The following is a 12552-nucleotide window of genomic DNA, read 5'->3' on the forward strand; positions in this document are numbered from 1 at the left end:
CAACCATAGCCTTCACCCCTTCCTGGCTTGCACCCCAACCCTAATTTTGTGAGCATTCATGGCCCACCATAGAATTTCTGTTCCCAGATGTGGCCCTTGGGCCAAAAAGTTTCCCCACCCCTGCCCTAGAGAATGATGAGCCTGCTATAACCTTTGCTAACAGACATGTTTTTTATAGCTCATATGTTTAGCTCCAGGGGTCCCACGTTTGATCCCTGCTGCTGACGCCCATGTTTGGGTCAGCGTTACACATAGTTCTGATGTCTGGGCTGAGTTACACATAGGGGAAATTCCCACTGAAAATTTCCAGCAGGTTCCAGTTGGCCAGCTAAGTTTTGGGATAGAGCAATGGATCTATGGGCCTACTGGGGTTCCTGGTTCCACTAACAGAGATTCGCCGAAGGACCTTAATGGCACCTACTGGACTTTCCCTTGGGGTCATCTCTCTCCCATGTGTTTCCCCTCTAATCAGTTTTAGTTTGTACAGCCTCTGCCAGTTCCCTTCCCAGCCCCACTCCTGGTCTGTGTCCATCCCCATCCATTTAAGAGGTAGCTATTCCTCAGCCGGGGGTACTGTAATATACCTGGCAGTTTTTAAATTCATTACTAGAACAATGGATAGATTTATTCCAAGAGTAACATGCCTTCTATATTCCTTGGTACAGATTCACTCCGAGGTCATCTGTCTATCTCATTCCATGTCCCTGGGGTACTGTCTGTGTTATTTCCAAGGCTGAGGTCACTACAACAGGTGCCAACTGACCAGCAAGCCACCTTTAGGTTCTGTCCATACCATGTCTTGAACCTTGATCAAAGTTTCAAACACCTGTTTGCTAGTGCGCTCCCTAACTATCAGCGCCAAGGACCCTTATTGCTACCACAGTGTGGGCAGGAAGTTTCGTTAATAACTCTCCTGGCTGAAACTGCTGAGAGACTGCACTAGAGTCGGGTTTTATAAAATGGTTTAGATGCAGCCTCAAACTGTGTAAGGTGGAAATGTGTTTGAAACAATACTGGCTTCATGACCAGGCCCCTTTCATCTCTTGGATCTTAATTAGTTAATGTTGTAAAGTGCTTTGAAGATGGAGCGCTCTATGCAAATGTTAAGTGCTGTTATTATTATTATTATTCAATCTATGCATGACCCACATGCCTGCTCCATAGCAAAGTACATTGAGCAGGATGACAGCCCCAGCTGCTGCATCAGAGCTGCTCAGGGGAGCAATTGCTAAGCTGGTCAGGGCTGAGCTCCGGTTTAATTGCTCTAAATGAACTGCTTGGCTCTGCAACCAAGAATTAGCCACTTCCTGGAAAGATTCTGGTGCCCGGGGGGGGGAACCTGCAAGGCCTTTGTCTTTGAAGAGTGAGGAGGGGAATGTGTCACTCAGCATGGGGGTTAGCCAGCCGGAGTGACACCAGGAGGGCTAGAGATGCAGGTGCAGAGGATTCACTGTCTTAGATCAAACCATTAGTCTGGTAGATGCAGGATCACTGGGCAGCTGGCTAGGTGCATGCTTGGCTTTGTTCACCATCCTCTGTGCAGGGGAAAGATGCTTTCCTGACCTCTGTTGAGAGGAGTTTTTGGCTATAATTACTCTGATCTTATCCTTGTTGTGACCAATATCACATGAACCAAGATCAAAGTCTCTTAGTACTCCATGCTGTTCACGCCTAGTAAAGATCACTGCAGGCCCTGGGGAGCTCGCAGGCTGAGTAGAGATAAGGCACAGAGAATTACAACTTGCCCGAGGTCACCTGGGCAGAGCAGGAAATGAAATCTGGATTTCCTGAGGGCCATTCTAGTACCTTCACCTCAAGGCTAGCTCCTTTTCCAGCATGCTTGTATACATAGCTACTCAGACCTGAATTAGAAACAGCTAAACACTTCTTGATCTAGAAACAGCTAAACATTTGGTGAAACAATCATAGCCACCCCTTGAAACACACCAGAGAGGAGGCTTATGGCGGCACAGAATGGGGGAACAATTATACAGATGTGGCTAAAAAAATAAAAAAGTGGGCCTCTTCCCTCCGACCTAGGGGTGTCTGGCATATCTCTGTGCTGGGTCTAAAATGATTTGATCTTTCAATTTGCTCTCCAGAACTTTATTGTTTTCCTTCCAAGTAGCAGACAGGATGATCTTCATTCAAATCAGAATGAGACCTGAGAGGTTGATTATCAGCAGAACATTTATTGTCTTGTGATTAAGAGCAGGTCCTCAAGGAAACCATTTTGAAGCACTTGGAGGAGAGGAAGGTGATCAGGAACAGTCAACATGGACTCACCAAGGGCAAGTCATGCTTGACCAACCTGATTGCCTTCTATGATGAGATAACTGGCTCTGTGGATATGGGAAAAGCAGTGAACGTGATATATCTTGACTTTAGCAAAGCTTTTGATACGGTCTCTCACAGTATTCTTGCAAGCAAGTTAAAATAGTATAGATTGGATGAATGGACTATAAGGTGGATAGAAAGCTGGCTAGATTGTCGGGCTCAGTGGGTACTGATCAATGGCTTCATGTCTAGTTGCCAGCTGGTTCAAAGGGAGTGCCCCAGGGGTCGGTCTTGGGGCTGGTTTTGTTCAACATCTTTATTAATGATCTGGATGATGGGATAAATTGCACCCTCAGCAAGTTTGAGGATAAAACTAAGCTGGGGGAGAGGTAGATATTCTGAAGGGTAGGGATAGGGTCTAGAGTGACCTAGACAAATTGGAGGATTGGGCCAAAAGAAATCTGATGCAGTTCAACAAGGACAAGTGCAGACTCCTGCACTTAGGAAGGAAGAATCTCATGTACCGCTACAGGCTGGGGGCCGACTGGCTAAGCAGCAGTTCTGCAGAAAAGGACCTGGGGATTACCATGGACAAGAAGCTGGATATGAGCCAGCAGTGTGCCCTTGTTGCCAAGAAGGCTAATGGCATATTGGGCTGTATTAGTAGGAGCATTGCCAGCAGATCGAGGGAAGTGATTATTTCCCTCTATTCGGCACTGGTGAGGCCACATCTGGAGTATTGTGTCCAGTTTTGGGCTTTCCACTACAGAAAGGATTTGGACAAATTGGAGAGAGTCCAGTGGAGGGCAACGAAAATTATAAGGGGGCTGGGGCACATGACTTATGAGGCGAGGCTGAGGGAACTGGGCTTGTTTAGTCCACAGAAGAGTGAAGGGGGATTTAATAGCAGCCTTCAACTACCTGAAGGGGGGTTCCAAAGAGGATGGAGCTTGGCTATTCTCAGTGGTGGCAGATGACAGAACAAGGAGCAACGGTCTCAAGTTGCAGTGGGGGAGGTCTAGGTTGGATATTAGGAAACACTTTTCAATAGGAGGGTGGTGAAGCACTGGAATGGGTTACCCAGGTAGGTGGTGGAATCTCCATCCTTAGAGGTTTTTAAGGTCCGGCTTGACAAAGCCCCGACTGGGATGATTTAGCTGGTGTTGGTCGTGCTTTGAACAAAGGATTGGACTAGATGACCTCCTGAGGTCTCTTCCAACCCTAATCTTCTATGGTTCCAGGATTCTATGGAAGATGGTTTAGTGTGTGTGGGGGGTCTTTTTGCTTCAAATTGCTTTAGTAGCTCCCTCAGGCAGGATCTGAGCATGGAGAGCATAAGGGAGGCTAGAGTGGTTTTACAAGTCCTTATCTTGTGTATATTTAAGTGCAGAGAATGTCTTCCATGCCCAGCTGCCTTGCAATTTTGCCTGTCTCTACAGAGGAACAGAAACAAGCATTTGATCTGCAGGGCGAAGCAAGTGTATGTGTTTTTCTCTGCTTCCATTTAAGGTGCCTAGTCATTTGCCTGCTGTATGATTCCGCTCTTCAAGCATGGGTGGCACATGAACTGCCTGTTCGTGGAGACTAGTCCCCAGCCCTGCCGCTTCTGCCCAAGGCCCCTTCCCCTTTCCCCTGCCCCTTCCACCTCCCTCTCCTGCCACAGTCCTGAGCCCCACCCCCCCTGCGGCTGCCGGCTCCCCCTGCCCCAGCCCCAGGTGGCCTCAGCACTGGCCCTCACCCCACAAGTCCTGGGCCACAGGCCAGCCAGCCCTAGCCCCAGTCCACTTTGGGGAAGAGGAGCAGCCTGCCTGGGCTGGGGCCATGGAGGACGTGGCTGGAAGCAGGAGGGGACCTCGGGGTGGAGCGTGAGTGGGGGCCACGGGTGGCAGTTTTGCGAGGTTCAGCCTCCCCTGGCCTACGATACCCTTCGCCTATGGAGTCAGGCCATAGAAATCAGTGGTGTCAGGATTTGGAGTCAAGACACAAATTAGATGTGTTTTATCCTATGTATGAATTCCATTGGTATCCAAGCTAGGCACAGACTCTGCAGCAATGGGGGGTAATCTTGGCTTGCTTGGAATCAGTTTCCAGTGGTTGGAACCAGCTTCCAGTGGTGTGGGTAGATTTGGGTCAGAGTCCCAATCCCTATGTCCCCCTAAGATCCCCATGCTACAACCGTTGGGCCTAGAGTCACTCATAGTCAAAACAACCAGCTGCTCTTAGCCCAGGTGTGGCAGCCTGTCTATGTGTGCTCCTGGTGGGAGGGATGATGGTGGGGTTGTGGCATTGCTCACACTTACTTTGACAGGGATGGTCCTGAGGCTGAGGAAGAGGCATGGGTGTGAGATATGGGTTCTTTCCCTGGCTCTGCCACAGACTCCCTGTGTGACCATGGGCAAGCTGTATAATATCTCTGCCATCTGTGACATTTCCGTTGTCCATGTCAATTGTGAGCTCCTCAGGGCTGGGGCGATCTCTGGCTAAGTGTTTATATAGCACCTAGCACAACAGGGCCCTTGATCAGATGCGACTGCCATAGAAATAATAATAACAGATGCCCATCAGTGTGGCTTGGAGCAGGGGACTGCACAGTGGGATGGATTGAAGGGGATTGACTGAACCAGAGAAACCATGCGGTTCCTGACTTCTCAGCTACACGGGGGCCAAATGATTGCAGCTCTTAGTTCACATGGGCCTGGGCTAGAAGCTTCATCCCAGCACAAGCGCTGCATTGGGATGCCCAAGTGCTGAAAACGCCGAGTCATCCAAGAAATGGTTGGTTGACAGCGCCTCTTTTGCCTAGTGCAGACAGGCCCTTGGTGTCATATAGCAGCACTTGGCAATAAATTAAAGAGAAGTGTCAGATCTTGATTTAGCCTCTTGGTTTAAAGTCACTCATAAAAAACCTAACTGCTCTGTGCACTAAACGAGATTTAGATTAGAGCTGAGGGAGAGAGCTCCTGCAAGCTTTGGGTGCAGGAGGGAGGTCCCAGCATGGAAAAGCACATGCCCCCAGGGTGGAGTTAGGGGGAGAAACTCCCTCATCCCCTTCTCCAGCAGGGTCCTCCTCCTCCCCTAGTCAGGCTGCTTCCCTTAATTCAGGAATGTCTATGGACATCGCAGGCCTTGCAACAGTGCGTGGAACAGTGAATGTTTTGGCTAGGAAATGGCTGAAGGGCCAGACAATGAGAATGACAAAGGAACCCTGATTTGCACAATACATGCGCTGGGAGCTATCCGTTTCATTATTTGGATAACAGGCGGAGGTCACAAAAAAGGTTCTCAAAGCCTGAACATGTCAGCGGATTTTAACACCAGTGATGTTCCCAATACTCCTGTGGCGAAGTGCATTATTCATTATCAGCCATCCTCTTGCTTAAACCATTTCAATCATCCAACTGGGGAGGGAAACAACACTATGCGCATTAGGGGCTGTCATCAACTCACCGTCCTGCAGCATCCCCCATGACATGGTGTTTCAACAATTCTGCCTTGCTCTCGTCTCCAGGACTTCAGTGGTGAGCTTGTCCTCCATCAGGTCACACTGTGGTTCCATCCCATTATCTGTATCCTAAAATAATGGCAATCAGCACAACATCTTCAAACCCTCCAGGGAACCTCGTCAGTTCCAAGCTTCTTCCAGGACACTGGCTAGCAGGTCCCTCGCAAATCCCCCAGACCAGACGAAATACAAAGTAAGCAACTTTGACCCATCTCAGACTTGAGCCTTTCATCCATCTCATGTTCCTCCCAGTTCTCGACTCTTCTACTGAATGCTAACCCACAAGGCTCCCTCCCTGGAACCTCACTCCTTGTTCAAGGCCCATCACAGCAGCTAACACTACTCCTGTACATTTCCCCACAGTTGTTCCTCCAGCTGGCTTCAGTCAGGTCCTTCCCATGGAGAAGGCACTCCAGGCCATCTCACTCCTGGGTCTCCACCACCCCACCACTCTCAGCTCCTTCCTTTTAACTCCACCCTGAGCTTGACACACCCTTTCCGGTATAACAAGGTGCAGCTAATAGAGCTCTCAGGCCTTCTCAGGTGATGTGGGGTTTATATACCTCCCTAAGAGAGACCAACCACAGAATGTGAATAATGAATAGAAAATAGTTGGAATGAAGCATTTGTGGACAACACATGGCGTGAAAATGATTGGTCCAAATTTTTCAGCTAATACTTACAAAGAGTGAGCTTTCAAATGAGTTGCAAACCAAACACAGGTCTGCATTTGTAACAGATCCAGTACCATGTTCTCAGTTGGGGGAAATCCATGCAGCTTGACTGACATCAGAGCAATGCCAGTTTAAACTGGCTGAGGATCTGACCCATTATTTGTAATGAATAGTTTGACCAGATCTGTCAGTTATTCCAAGAATGGTAGGGTGGGAAGGAGACATAAAAGGAAAGAGAGGACTTGTCTAGGGCTTGCTCAGGAAGGACTATCTAACTGCCTTTCATCTAATCTGTTATCTACATTTATAGGCAGACCTTGCACTACCACCTTTAGTTAAGATTACCGTTATAAAAGACCTTCTTGTCGGCTGTTTGAAAACGTTACCAAACTTCAGCTGTTTGGACTGAAATTTTCCATGCTGGGTGTCTGCCTCAAGATGGATTTTCTTTTCAAGGTCCAGCTAAGATGTTCCAGTCATTTCTAAGAACAAAATTAGGGGAAAAGGTGTTGTTTTGCTATGTTAAAAAGATCTTTTAGCTGTTTGGTTGAGAAACTTGAGAGGGTGGGTCACCTTTTTTCCATTCCTGCAAAAATCTGCCCAAATTTGGGCAAATTATAAACGTTTTTAGAAAAAATCTCTCTTTGCACATGCTATGTAGAGACTTGTCAGACTCTCTGAAGAGTCTGTCTGCATTGAGCATGCTCCAGCCCAGGGATGCAGCTGTTGAGTAGGTCTCTCCCTGCAGTTGCTGCTCCCAGGTGCTGGGGTATGCTGTGGCACCAGAACTGGGAAACTCTCTTTCCTGTGCTTTCAGTAGTCCCCATGCAAAGTATGTCTCTCTTCCCCCTTTTAGTGCAGATCCATATAAAGGATGACAATCTATTACTGCTGCAGATTACGCCTGTAGCTGAACTGGCCGAGGTCTGTTTGGTGGATCTAAAAGTGACCATGTGATGAACCACATGGGGGTGTCAGCATCATTTTACATGATGGAATTTGTTCAGTTTGCTTTTTTTAAAAACCTAGAAAATTACACACATAAAACTATATTGAAAAGTCACAAGTAAGGTGGCAAAGTCAAGCACTCAGAAATTAGGAAATGCCATAATTAAGGAAGTCTGTGCAACCTTAATACTGCCCCCTTGTGTGTATGCATTATGCTAAAGTCTTTAATGATAGGATCAGATACTATTTTTTCCATGGGGCCCCTGCCTCATTCAGAGCACAGGATGGACTGTGAATGGATCAGAACTAGGTAGTGTAGGAGGCTGCAATCTGTAGGATTCCTGTTCCTTTGTTGCAGAAGCTGGAAGATGTTTGGTGACTGAGGCAGGAGACTGTAGGAAGAGAAAGGAGGGCCTCATGGTTAAGGAACTTGAATCATAGAAATGTAGGGTTGGAAGGGACCTCAAGAGGCCATCAAGTCCAACTCCCTGCACTGAGGCAGGACCAAGTAACCCTAGAGCATCCCTGACAGGTGTTTGTCGAGCCTGTTCTTAAAAAACACCAATGACAGGGATCCACAACCTCCCTTGGAAGCCTATTCCAAAGCTTAACTCCCCTCATGGCTAGAACGTTTTTCCTAATATCTAACCTACATCCCTCTGGCTGCTTTGCTTCTTGTCCTGCCTTCAGTGGACATGGAGAACAACTGATCACTGGTCTCTTCATAATAGCCCTTAGCAGATGTGAAGATTATTATTAGGTCCCCCCTCAGTTGTCTTTTATGAAGACTAAACATGCCCAGGTATTCAACCTTCCCTCACAGGTCAGGTTTAATAAACCTTGTTATCATTTTTGTTGCTCTCTTCTGGACTCTCTCCAATGTATTGAGTTTCTTCAAGTGTGGTGCCCAGAACTGGACACAGTGCTGCAGCTGAGACCTCACCAGAGCTGAGCAGAGCAGGACAATTACCTCCGGTGTCTTACATACAATACTTCTTTTAATACACTGCAGAATATTAGCCGTTTTTGCAACTGCATCACATTGTTGACTCATATGCAATTTGTGATACATTATAACCCCCAGATCCTTTCCAGCAGTACTATTGTCTAGCCGGTTATTCCCCATTTTGCAGCTATGTGATCAGGGTGGATTTGCTTTAAATCAAATTGATTTAAATCATGATTTAAATTACTAGTCCGGAAGACTCAGTTTAATCATGGATTTCTATATAAAAGTGCATTCTTGTTGGTTGGTATAACCGTAATATATTCTTCACAACTCAGGGATAGATGTAGGTTTCATTTTTAGAAGGTACATAATATACATTTTAAAAGTGATTTATTTTGAAAACTTTTCAGATTAGTTTTACAGCTATATCAGAAAATGACATTGTTGGTTGTTTCATTTACCAAAGGTAATTGAAGCAGATATTTATGAAGTCACTGGGAGGTGAACTATCTCCAGTTCAACAGATTAATCATTAATATACGGAGGATTTTCTTGCCATGCTGTATTAGGAGAACATCACCAGACAGAGATTTAAATGGTTTTATTTAACTAAAAAAACAATGTTATGTATTCTGGATTTTTTTCTTCAACAGCAAACATAATATTTTAACAAAACAAGCATATAAAATTTTGAATTTAGTTAAACATTCAAGTTTTTTAAAATGAGGCTTGTTTTTGTTAAAATTGTTTTTAATTCAAATAGTTAAATGAAATATTAAAAAAAAAATTGAATTGACTATGTCAGCCAGGTCAAATGAGACACTTACGATATTGGAGACAAAAGGGGCAGTGACATTAAAGTGCTTTAACGTGGGCTGTATACAGGCCGGAACTTCCACTTCTTATGGTACTGTTGTACCGGCCCGTACTGGCCCACTTTCACCTCTGCCCTAGGATGAATTTCATCAGGCCCTGCTGACTTGAATACATCTAACTTATCTAAATATTTTTAAACTGTTCTTTCCCTATTTTGGCCTGCATTCCTTGTCCCTTATGAATATTGTTTTGAGTATCTGGTCACCATAAAGCTTTTTAGTGAAAACTAAAGCAAAATAAACATTAAACACCTTAGCCTTCTCAAAGTCATCAGTTCTCCTTCCATACTAAGTGCAGGACCTGCACTGTCCTCAGTCTTTCTCTGGCTCCTAATGTAGTTAAGAACCTCTTCTTATTGCCCTTTTTGTCCCTTGCCAGCTCTAACTCATTTGAGGCCTTAGTCTTTCTGATTTTGTCCCCAGGTGCTTGTGCTGTTCTTTTGTACTTCTCCATGGCAATTCCTTCTTGTTTCCACTTTTCATAGAATATCAGGGTTGGAAGGGACCTCAGGAGGTCATCTAGTCCAACACCCCTGCTCAAAGCAGGACCAATCCCCAGACAGATTTTTGCCCCAGATCCCTAAATGGCCCCCTCAAGGACTGAACTCACAACCTGTAGGTTTAGCAGGCCAATGCTCAAACCACAGAGGTATCCCTCCCTTTCTGAATAACTGGCACCCCCAAATAACTTGAGTTCTGCTCCCCCATCTTCTTTGAGCAGGGGACTGCACTGCCTGAGCTGCGCCTCCTGGTGGCCATTCGCAGCTGCAGGGGTGGCTCACTGCATCTGTCCAGGACAGGACCGGCACTAGGGGTTTGAGCGCCCTAGGCGCACAGCAATTTGGCCGGGCTGCATGCTGGTCCTGCGGCTCCGGTGGAGCTGCCGCAGTGGTGCCTGCGGAGGGTCCGGTGCTCCGCGGCTCCGGTGGAGCTGCCACAGTCATGCCTGCGGGCAGTCCACCGGAGCCCCGCGAGGAACCGACAGTCCGCAGGCACGACTGCAGCAGCTCTGGAGCCGCGGACCAGCAGACCCTCCGCAGGCACCACTGCGGCAGCTCCACCGGAGCTGCCTGCCGCCCCCTCCGGCAAAATGCCTCCCACCAATTATTCTGGCGGCCTAGGCGATTGCCTAGGCTGCCTAAATGGTAGCTCCGGCTCTGGTCCAGGGGCAGGGAAGCTGGACGACACTGCGCCCACCAACGGGTGTCTCCTGCAGAGACAGCCAAGCTCTTCTCATCCTTGCTCTTGAGTCCTACAAGTGAGTGACACCGCTCCAGCCAAAACAAACATAGCCGCCCGCAGATTAACCCCGCCCGTCAGCCAAGGCGAGCCCGGGCCTTTGGCAGCCGATCCAGGCGCGTGTGACCTAGATCCTCGGACCGGCGAGGTGAGAGGAAGGCGGCGGCGCAGGAGCGCTAGGACCCGGCTGGCTCTGCCCGCCGGGGGCGGAGCCTGAGTGCGGAGAGGAAGGCGGCCAGTGGCTGAGCTCTCCCGGCAGAGACGGGGCGGGGGGACATCCCCAGACACACGCACCGAGCCAGGACAAAGCGGGGAGTTGGCGGCGCGGCTGGGGCGCACGGATCCCAGGGGCGAGGCAGCTCGGGGACCGTCCCTCCAGGGGCCGGGGGGCGCCGCGATGGAGCGGAGAGGCTGCGGCGGCCGGACTGAGCGGCGGCTGCTGTCCGGGGACCAGCGAGGACCCCGCCCGGCGCCGGCAGCTGTAGCAGCCCGGGGCGCTCGCCGCGCCTGAGCCGCCCCCTCCATCCCCGGCCCGCCCCGCTCCGCGCTCCGGACCCGACCTGGCGGCTGCCCCGTGCCCGGGGCCATGAGGACCAGACCCCCCTAGCGGAGCCAGGCGAGCGGCGGAGGGGGCATGTCCCAGCCCCCCAGCGAAGCCAGGCGAGGCGGAGACCGAGCCCCTTCCGGGGGCCCCCCAGGGGCACAGGGAGCGAGCCCCGCCCGGGCACGCAGGGGCGATCGTCGGCGGGCCAGGAGAAGGGAAGGCGAACGTGTGTGAGGGAGCCGGGGGCTCGCCGCAGCCCCCACCCAGGTAAGGCCGCGCTCCGAGCCACCCTGGGGCCCAGATCTCCCCTTCGCGGCGTGGGTGCGGGTCCAGGTGACGCCCAGCCGGACAATGCAGCGGCAGCCCCCAGCCCGGGCAGGGCCCTGCTAAGATAAGGAGGTCGCTGGAAGGCTGGACACCCCACCCCCCGGGCGGTCTGTCTGTCCCCCATTGTGCAGCTGCAGGCGGATGCTCCGGCCGGAGGCAGGTGCAGGGAGGGTTGAGCTCCCCTTCCGCTGCTTGCTCCAGCCCCCTGTTCGTCTGAAGGGCCCTTTCCTTTGTGTCTGTCCTGTGTGCAAATCCTAGTTCCCCCTCCCCTCCTCAGTCGCTCCCGGGGGGGGCTGCCTGCGCTCGACGGCACCAGCCCCAGGCCAGCCTTCCACAGGGGCTCTGCATACACGCCCTACATGCGCTAGATCGGGGCTTTGCCTGGGGACGGCGCGAAGCCTCCCCCCATTGTCCTGCTCTGGAAACCGCCCCCCCCCCACTACTGGCATGGAAATTGACATGGTGGGGAGTGGCGGTGAAACAGGGATCCAACCTCTCCTTTTTCTTAATGGTTGTCGATCCCGCCTAATCCTGATTTCCCCCGTTCACTCCAGGTGTTCCCCCCCCCCGCCCTGTAATGGGTACTGGAGTAAATACACAGCAGCATCGGTATGGCTTGGTTCTGGCTGTGGTTCTGTCAGGCCGTTTAGGATGTCAGTGAGCTGGTAGCAGCACCAGGAGCAAATTCTATTGTCCCTCCACCCCTGAGCTCTCCCAGAGCTGGCACAACCTCAGCGTTTGAATTGGTCTCTTCCATCGACACATTGTAATCTGTTAGTACCTGTGTATCCAGGTGCCAGTGTTTGAGGTGACAAGTTCCCAGCAGTGGCGAGATCCTACATATTATGCACACCTGCTCCCACAGCAGCTTTCCTCTTTGCCACCTGTACTTCCCCTGTGAGTTTAGGGTCCTTGTAGCCAGTTCTGAGGTACAATCCCCCCCTGCCACTCCCATACCTCCCCTTGTTGCCTTAAATCCTCACTGCTGTTCTAGGAGGGAATCTTCAGCGCTGCTTAGGGCTACTTATTTGATCCCTTGTTTACCTCCCCTCTGTGAATTGCTGAAACTTTGTCAGATTGCTGTGTGGATTTTAGGGCTTGGCTTTAGAGAGAGAGAGAGAGTGTGTGTGAGTGAGTGAAAGAAGAGCAGGAGGAGGGATTATATTCGAAAGTCCCCATATATCATGCACTGCCTCCTCTGAGGCTTTCTAATGCTT

The 12552-nt window shown here is 50.0% G+C and overlaps 1 protein-coding gene across 2 annotated transcripts in view; it reads left to right on the top strand.

The window, feature by feature from the left end:
- SBK1 (SH3 domain binding kinase 1) overlaps positions 1-12552 on the top strand; it is an 83254-nt gene that overhangs the window by 21289 nt on the left and 49413 nt on the right. Inside the window, exon 1 of one of the 2 annotated variants that reach the window (XM_030578641.1) lies at positions 11034-11275. The exons of the other annotated variant lie outside the window; for it this stretch is intronic. The gene's annotated coding sequence lies outside the window, so the exon portion shown is untranslated. Of the gene's footprint in view, positions 1-11033; positions 11276-12552 lie in introns of those variants that run through there. 2 annotated transcript variants of the gene reach the window in all.

Source organism: Gopherus evgoodei, chromosome 10, assembly GCF_007399415.2.
Source record: "Gopherus evgoodei ecotype Sinaloan lineage chromosome 10, rGopEvg1_v1.p, whole genome shotgun sequence".
In the NCBI taxonomy this organism is placed as follows: Eukaryota; Metazoa; Chordata; order Testudines; family Testudinidae; genus Gopherus; species Gopherus evgoodei.